This window comes from Ranitomeya imitator, chromosome 2 (genome assembly GCF_032444005.1).
Source record: "Ranitomeya imitator isolate aRanImi1 chromosome 2, aRanImi1.pri, whole genome shotgun sequence".
Lineage (NCBI taxonomy): Eukaryota > Metazoa > Chordata > Amphibia > Anura > Dendrobatidae > Ranitomeya > Ranitomeya imitator.
This window is the reverse complement of record NC_091283.1, coordinates 628,197,087-628,204,828: the sequence shown is the minus strand read 5'-3', so window position 1 is coordinate 628,204,828 and position 7,742 is coordinate 628,197,087.

Here is a 7,742-nt window from a genome sequence, read left to right as displayed (position 1 = left end):
CCCTTGCCGGTCCCAAAGAGGCCTTGGACACATATTTCGATGGATTTCATTTCTGACCTTCCCGTTTCTCAAAAGATGTCAGTCATTTGGGTGGTCTGTGATCGCTTTTCTAAAATGGTCCATCTGGTGCCCTTGGCTAAATTGCCTTCCTCCTCTGATTTGGTACCTTTGTTCTTTCAGCATGTGGTTCGGTTGCATGGCATTCCTGAGAATATTGTTTCTGACAGAGGTTCCCAGTTTGTTTCAAGGTTTTGGCGAGCCTTTTGTGGTAGGATGGGCATTGACCTATCCTTTTCCTCGGCTTTCCATCCTCAGACTAATGGCCAGACCGAACGAACCAATCAGACCTTGGAAACATATCTGAGATGTTTTGTTTCTGCAGACCAGGATGATTGGGTGTCCTTTTTGCCGTTGGCTGAGTTCGCCCTTAATAATCGGGCCAGCTCGGCTACCTTGGTTTCTCCATTTTTTTGCAATTCTGGGTTCCATCCTCGTTTCTCTTCAGGACAGGTTGAGTCTTCGGACTGTCCTGGTGTGGATTCTGTGGTGGATAGGTTGCAGCAGATCTGGACTCAGGTAGTGGACAATTTGATCTTGTCCCAGGAGAAAGCTCAACTTTTCGCTAATCGCAGACACCGTGTGGGTCCCCGACTTCGTGTTGGGGATCTGGTTTGGTTATCTTCTCGTCATATTCCTATGAAGGTTTCCTCTCCTAAATTTAAACCTCATTTTATTGGTCCGTATAGGATTTCTGAGGTTCTCAATCCTGTGTCTTTTCGTTTGACCCTCCCAGACTCCTTTTCCATACATAATGTATTCCATAGGTCGTTGTTGCGGAGATACGTGGCACCTATGGTTCCATCTGTTGAGCCTCCTGCCCCGGTTTTGGTGGAGGGGGAATTGGAGTATATTGTGGAGAAGATTTTGGATTCTCGTGTTTCTAGACGGAAACTCCAGTATCTGGTTAAATGGAAGGGTTATGCTCAGGAAGATAATTCCTGGGTTTTTGCCTCTGATGTTCATGCTTCCGATCTTGTTCGTGCCTTTCATGCGGCTCATCCTGGTCGGCCTGGGGGCTCTGGTGAGGGTTCGGTGACCCCTCCTCAAGGGGGGGGTACTGTTGTGAATTCTGTGGCTGAATTCACTCCTGTGGTCACAAGTGGTACTGCAGCTTCTGAGCTTCCTCCCTCAGGTGTTCTGGTGAGCTCGTTAACTGCTTCATTACTTAACTCCGCCTGATGCTGCTATCCTTGCTCCTTATCAATGTTTCAGTGTTGGATCTGAGATTCTCCTGATTGTTCCTGTGACCTGCTGCTCTGTATAGCTAAGTGCTTTTTCCTTTTTTGTTGTTTTTTTTCTGTCCAGCTTGTCTTTTGTTTTGCTGGAAGCTCTGAGACGCAAAGGGTGTACCGCCGTGCCGTTAGTTCGGCACGGTGGTTTTTTTTTGCCCCTTTGCGTGGTTTTGCTTTAGGGTTTTTTGTAGACTGCAAAGTTTGCTTTACTGTCCTCGCTCTGTCCTAGAATATCGGGCCCCACTTTGCTGAATCTATTTCATCCCTACGTTTTGTCTTTTCATCTTACTCACAGTCATTATATGTGGGGGGCTGCCTTTTCCTTTGGGGAATTTCTCTGGGGCAAGTCAGGCCTATTTTTCTATCTTCAGGCTAGCTAGTTTCTTAGGCTGTGCCGAGTTGCCTAGGTAGTTGTTAGGCGCAATCCACAGCCGCTTTTAGTTGTGTTTAGGATAGGATCAGGTGTGCAGTCTACAGAGTTTCCACGTCTCAGAGCTCGTTCTTGTATTTTTGGGTATTTGTCAGATCACTGTGTGCGCTCTGATCGCTAAGCACACTGTGTTTCTGGATTGCCTTCATAACACCTGTCATTAGCAAACATAACAGCTTCCCCTTTTGGATCTAACAGTCATGGGATCACTGAATGGAGGGAGAGAGCAGTAACGACTGAGTCCTAAGAGACAAAGTAATCTCTGCTATGCAACCAGAAGGTTGAATTTCCCCTGTAACTTGGGCTAGTATATCAGCCACAGTTACAGGGGAAATCAAGTCCAAAGAAAATTGAAATGCCTCAAAAAAGTTATTTTATGAACTAATGGGGGCACAATATAAATAAATGAAAAATAAACAGGTACAAGGATTGTTACAGAAAGGGGAACACATTTCTAAATGTAGTTTGGTGGTCTTTTGTAATCATTCCAAAAAATTAGAAAAACACATGTATTTCCTTTACTTTCCAATCAATATTGCCCAATGAAAATAGAAAAAATTGGAGTCCGGCTCAACAGGACAGGATTTTCCTTTTCTTTTTCAAAAGACATTATAGTGCATACAAAAGAAAAATGTACATGGTACATGTACATTTTTCTTTTGTATGCACTATAATGTCTTTTGAAAAAGAAAAGGAAAATCCAGTCCTGTTGAGCCGGACTCCAATTTTTTCTATTTTCCTTGATGTGAGGCCGATGTGAGGCCAGGGCGAGGCCGGTGTCTGAGCCCCAGGTGGATGAGCATAGAGCAACTGGGTGAGCTGGAATCAAGTTTTTATAAATATTGCCCAATGTTGGCAAAAAAATCTAAAACAAGAGAATATGAAAATAACAAAAATGAGTCCCCATGTGTCACAAAAAAGATTAGAAAACTGTTTGGTTATCGTAATGATAAAAAAGTTTACAGCTCTTTACACCGCATTTATGAAAAAAAAAAAAAATGTGCCTGGTGAGGAATGGCTGAACTTTGCCCAGTCTTGTACTGGTTAAGTTCTGAGTCATAAAATAATATAGACTTAACCACTTTACGACCTTGGACGTATCCATATGTCCAGTTCGGTAGGTACTTACTTGAACATATGGATACATCCTGGCAATTTTGCTTGCTCAGGGGCTGTTCTCATGCGATCGCTGCCGGGCGTCAACTGTTGCTGACACTGCCAGGAGCATGCCTGCCCCGGTCCCTGCACTTTAACCCCCTAAATGCTGCGATCTCTAGTGATTGCAGCATTTAGAAGGCAGGCAGAAAGAGGGAGCCCCCTCTGCCCTTGAATCGGTGCCGCTGCAACGTCATTGCTAGGGCTCGATTGTTGTCATGGTGACCCAATGTCATCATGAGGACATTCGGGTCACCAGGCTCTAGCAAACGTGTTAGGTCATGCTCAGTGTAAAAGCAGACTGTAATGCATTAGAACTGTGATCAGACTGCAGAAAAAAAAATCACATAATAATCTATATATATAATTGTCTAAGGGTATTTCCGTCTGTCTGTCTTTCTGTCTGTCTGTCTTTCTGTCTGTCTGTCTTTCTGTCTGTCTGTCCAGGAAATCCTGCGTCTCTGATTGGTCGAGGCCACCAGGCCTCGACCAATCAGCAACGGGCACAGCGACGATGATGTCATAAAGGACGTAGAAATCCCACGTTTCTGATTGGTCGAGGTCGCCAGGCCTCGACCAATTAGCAACGGGCACAGCGATGATGATGTCATAAAGGACGTAGACATCCCGCGTCTGATTGGTCGAGGTCGCCAGGTCTCGACCAATCAGCAACGGGCACAGCGACGATGATGTCATAAAGGACGTAGAAATCCCACGTTTCTGATTCAGCGACGGGCACAGTATCGACGTAGATGTCATAATGGTTGCCATGGTGACGATGATGTCATAAAGGTTACCTCGACCAATCAGCGACGGGCACAGTCTGCCGCAAATTTTGGAATCATCATTGTCCATATACTACGGGGACATGCATATTCTAGAATACCCGATGCGTTAGAATCGGGCCACAATCTAGTAATACTAATAAATATACTGTATACAGTGGGTATGGAAAGTATTCATACCCCTTTACATTTTTCCCTTCCCCATGACAGCACCGCACATGAGAGATGGTATCCGGCCATAGGAACAGGAAACCTGTAGCAGAGATAAAAGAAGGGGGAGGCACCTCTCTCCTCAGTTTTGGTTTCCTGTGCCTTCAAGTGGATGCCTGTAGCAAGATCCATACCTTCAGGGGGATCTCCCTCTGACGAAACCGGTCGAGAGGCCTGTAATTCCGGCTGAGGGAGGCTGTCAGATGCCGCGCTCATCCCCCGCTGGACTCCCTGGCGGCCGCTCCTGTCAGGAGGCTGGGCTGGGAGGAGGCGTGCCCATCATGACGCTGGCGCCGACTGAATGTGTGATTAATTCCTGTCGCGTCGGAAGTGACATCACATGCCGGAGTGTGAGGGTGTGCTGAACGCTTCCGGGAGGGAGTCGTTCCAGCAGCGCGAACACCGGATCTTACTCTAATAAAAAGGCAGCGTGCAGTATACCCAGCGGCAAACAGCTTCAGGAGACATGGCAGACCCCGCTGCAGAAGAACGCGCACCGGGTGATGGAGAAAACCCGCAGCCTACCGTGGTATCCAGGGGGTTCGGTGGGTGAGTGCCTTTGTAAGGCAAAAAACACTGGTAGTGATGGTCCTATATCATGTTTTGTATTTTTAGGTTAAAAAGCCACATCAAAACACAAGAATAGGGCATGTGCTTTATGCAGGGAAACCCTCCCTGAAACATGATAAATGGATCTGTCACCCATGTATTGAAAAAACAGTAGCCGAGGAGTCACCATCCCTGCTGCAAAGTATAAAAAACATAATTCGAGATGAGGTGAAGATAACAGTGAGGGAGCAGTTAAAGGAGCAAGCGGTATTCAATTCTGAGAAGCTCACCCCTCCCCATACTTCTAATAAAAACAAATCTGATATAAATTCAAAGGAAGAACTGGGAGAATTAACTCTCTCAGAGGTGTCAGACCTGGACTCCTCGGATGAGGAGTATGGCCACCCTTATTTTCTGTCCGAAAATATCAGGGGATTACTTAAGTTGGTTAGGTCCACTATGGGGGTCGAAACGCCCAGAGAACAACGCACAGTACAAGATTCCATGTTCAGTAACTTAGAGGGGAAAAAACGCAACTTGCTAAATTTAACTAAAAAGGAATGGAAGAAGCCTAACAAAAAGATGTCCGTGCCTCAGATGCTTAAACGTAAATACCCATTTGATGAGGAGGTCTGTGGAAAATGGGAAAAAGCTCCTAGACTGGATGCAGCTATCGCCAGTACGTCTAGAGGAATAGCCCTACCATTCGAAGACATGGGTGCTTTGAAAGACCCCCTAGACAAAAAAGCCGATGCCTTTTTTAAATCCGCTTGGGAGGCGTCAGCATGGTCATTTAAGCCTGGGGTTGCCGCCACTTGCACAGCTCGTGCTATGGTCAAGTGGCTTGAAGAATTAAGTTAACAAACAAAAAACAAATGCCCGAGAGAGAGGCTATTAGAGGCAATACCCTCCTTACCGAAGGCGGCAGGATTCCTAGCGGACACATCTGTTGACTCCATTCGATGTGCCGCCCGTGTGTGCGCCCTATCAAATTCAGGGTGCAGGTCACTATGGCTAAAAAACTGGGCTGCAGATTTCCAGTCAAAAGTAAAACTCTGTTCAGTCCCTTGTGAGGGTCAGTACCTCTTTGATAAGGTGTTAGACGAACTTTTGGAGAAAGCGTCAGATAAGAAGAAACGGTTTCCATCACCCCCTTCTCTAGGCGCCGTTGGGGTGATGCTCGCTTGTCCTTTTGACAATCAGGGAGTAGAGGTAGCCAAGGACGCTCAGACGAAAGGTCCATGCGAGGAAACCATGGAGGAAAAGTAGGGGATTCCTCTTCAATAAGCCTCCCCCTAAATCACACTCCAAACCTCAATGATGCCAAAAACACGGTGGGGGGGAAGACTCCGACATTTTCTCCATCAATGGTCATCATTACCTGCCTCAAAGTAGATAACCAATTTATTATCCGAAGGCCTGCGACTAAGTTTCCTCAGCACCCTGCCACGCAGAATGATAATGACTCGAGTGGCCAAGAAAAATGAAGCCACACTAGAAAAAGAAGTTCAAATCCTCCTACAGAAAGAAGTACTGATAAAGGTGCCATATCACCAAATAGGAGAGGGGTTCTACAGCACCCTTTTTCTTACACCAAAACCAGACGGTTCAATGAGGACAATTTTCAACTTAAAAGCGTTAAACCGATATATCCGGGTGGAGAGTTTCAAAATGGAAACTTTAAAGTCAGCAGTAAAGCTACTCAATCCAGGCTGCTACATGGTGGTAATAGATCTAACCGACGCTTATTACCATGTACCAATCTTCGAAGAACACCAGCGGTACCTAAGGTTGGTAGTGGAGATTGCGCAAGTCCCCACTCACCTACAATATCAGTGTCTTCCCTTCGGAGTCTCAGTAGCCCCTCGTATATTCACAAAAATAATCTCCGAAATGGCGTCCTACGTAAGGAAGGAAAATATACTGCTGGTACCCTATTTGGACGACTTGCTTGTCATGGCAGACGACAAACAAAAATGTGCAAAGGCAGTTACAAGAGTGTTAGAATTACTGACCAGTAAAAAAAAATCAAGACTAAATCCAACTCAAATACAGGAATTCCTGGGAATCCGACTGGATTCAATCAAGCAAGAATGTGTCCTCCCAGAGAGAAAAATCTGGACCATCCAACAAAAGATACGGCATGTACAGTCGGGTCAACCCATTTCAGTAAGATAGGCAATGTCACTCTTGGGCATCCTAACAGCAACAATCCCAGCAGTCCAGTGGGCACAAGCCCATACAAGAGCGTTACAATGGCAGATCCTGACTGAACAGCCGGCGGATCCATACAACTTAAATCGAAAGATTCTCCTGTTACCACGGGTGCAAGAATCATTAAAGTGGTGGTTGAGCATCGAAAACTTAAGCAACGCTGTACCTTGGTCAATTCAAAACCCGGTGGTACTAACTACAGATGCAAGTCCGTTAGGTTGGGGAGCACACCTGTCAGACCAAATTCTGCAAGGTCCATGGGAACCCTCAATGAGAGCGGCATCCTCCAACCTAAAAGAGTTAACATCTGTAAGGCCAGCAATTCTTCATGCAGAGAAAGAAGTCCAAGGGAAACACATCACAATACTGTCTGACAACAGCACCACCATAGCTTACATAAAACGACAAGGAGGTACGAGATCAACATCCCTGATAGCGGAAGCCAAAGAGCTGTTCAGATGGGCAGAAAGCAACCTTTTGTCCCTATCAGTTACGCACTTGAGAGGAACGGACAATCTTGTGGCGGATTTTTTAAGTCGCCACGTATTACGCCAGGGAGAGTGGTCCCTGAATCAAGAGGTATTTGGGAAAGTCTGTGCCATCTGGGGCTTGCCAGAAGTGGATCTATTTGCCAAAAGAAAAAATCGGAAGGTAAACAGATTCTACTCCCTAAATCCAAAAGAACACCCAGAAGGAGTGGATGCACTGCTGCACCATTGGAAGTTTCACCTGGGGTACGCATTTCCCCCAATTCCATTGATCCCGATAGTCCTAAAGAACATTTGGGAGGACAAAGCAAGGATAATCCCTGTCGCGCCCTTTTGGCTAAAGAGGGCATGGCTCACATGGCTCAGACGCATGTCTATCTCGGACCCATGGATCCTCCCGGATATCCCAAATCTCCTGCACCAGGGCCCAGTGCTTCTTCCTCAAGTGCAGAGACTCCATCTCACCGCCTGGAACTTGAGAGGGGACTGTTACTAGGAAAAGGTTTTTCAAACCCTTTAGAAAACACTTTGCTCGCTAGCGGGAAGAAAATAACGTCGGACAAGTACCAAAAAATATGGGAAAAATTCCTGGAATTTTTGGGACAACAGTTGTTCAATA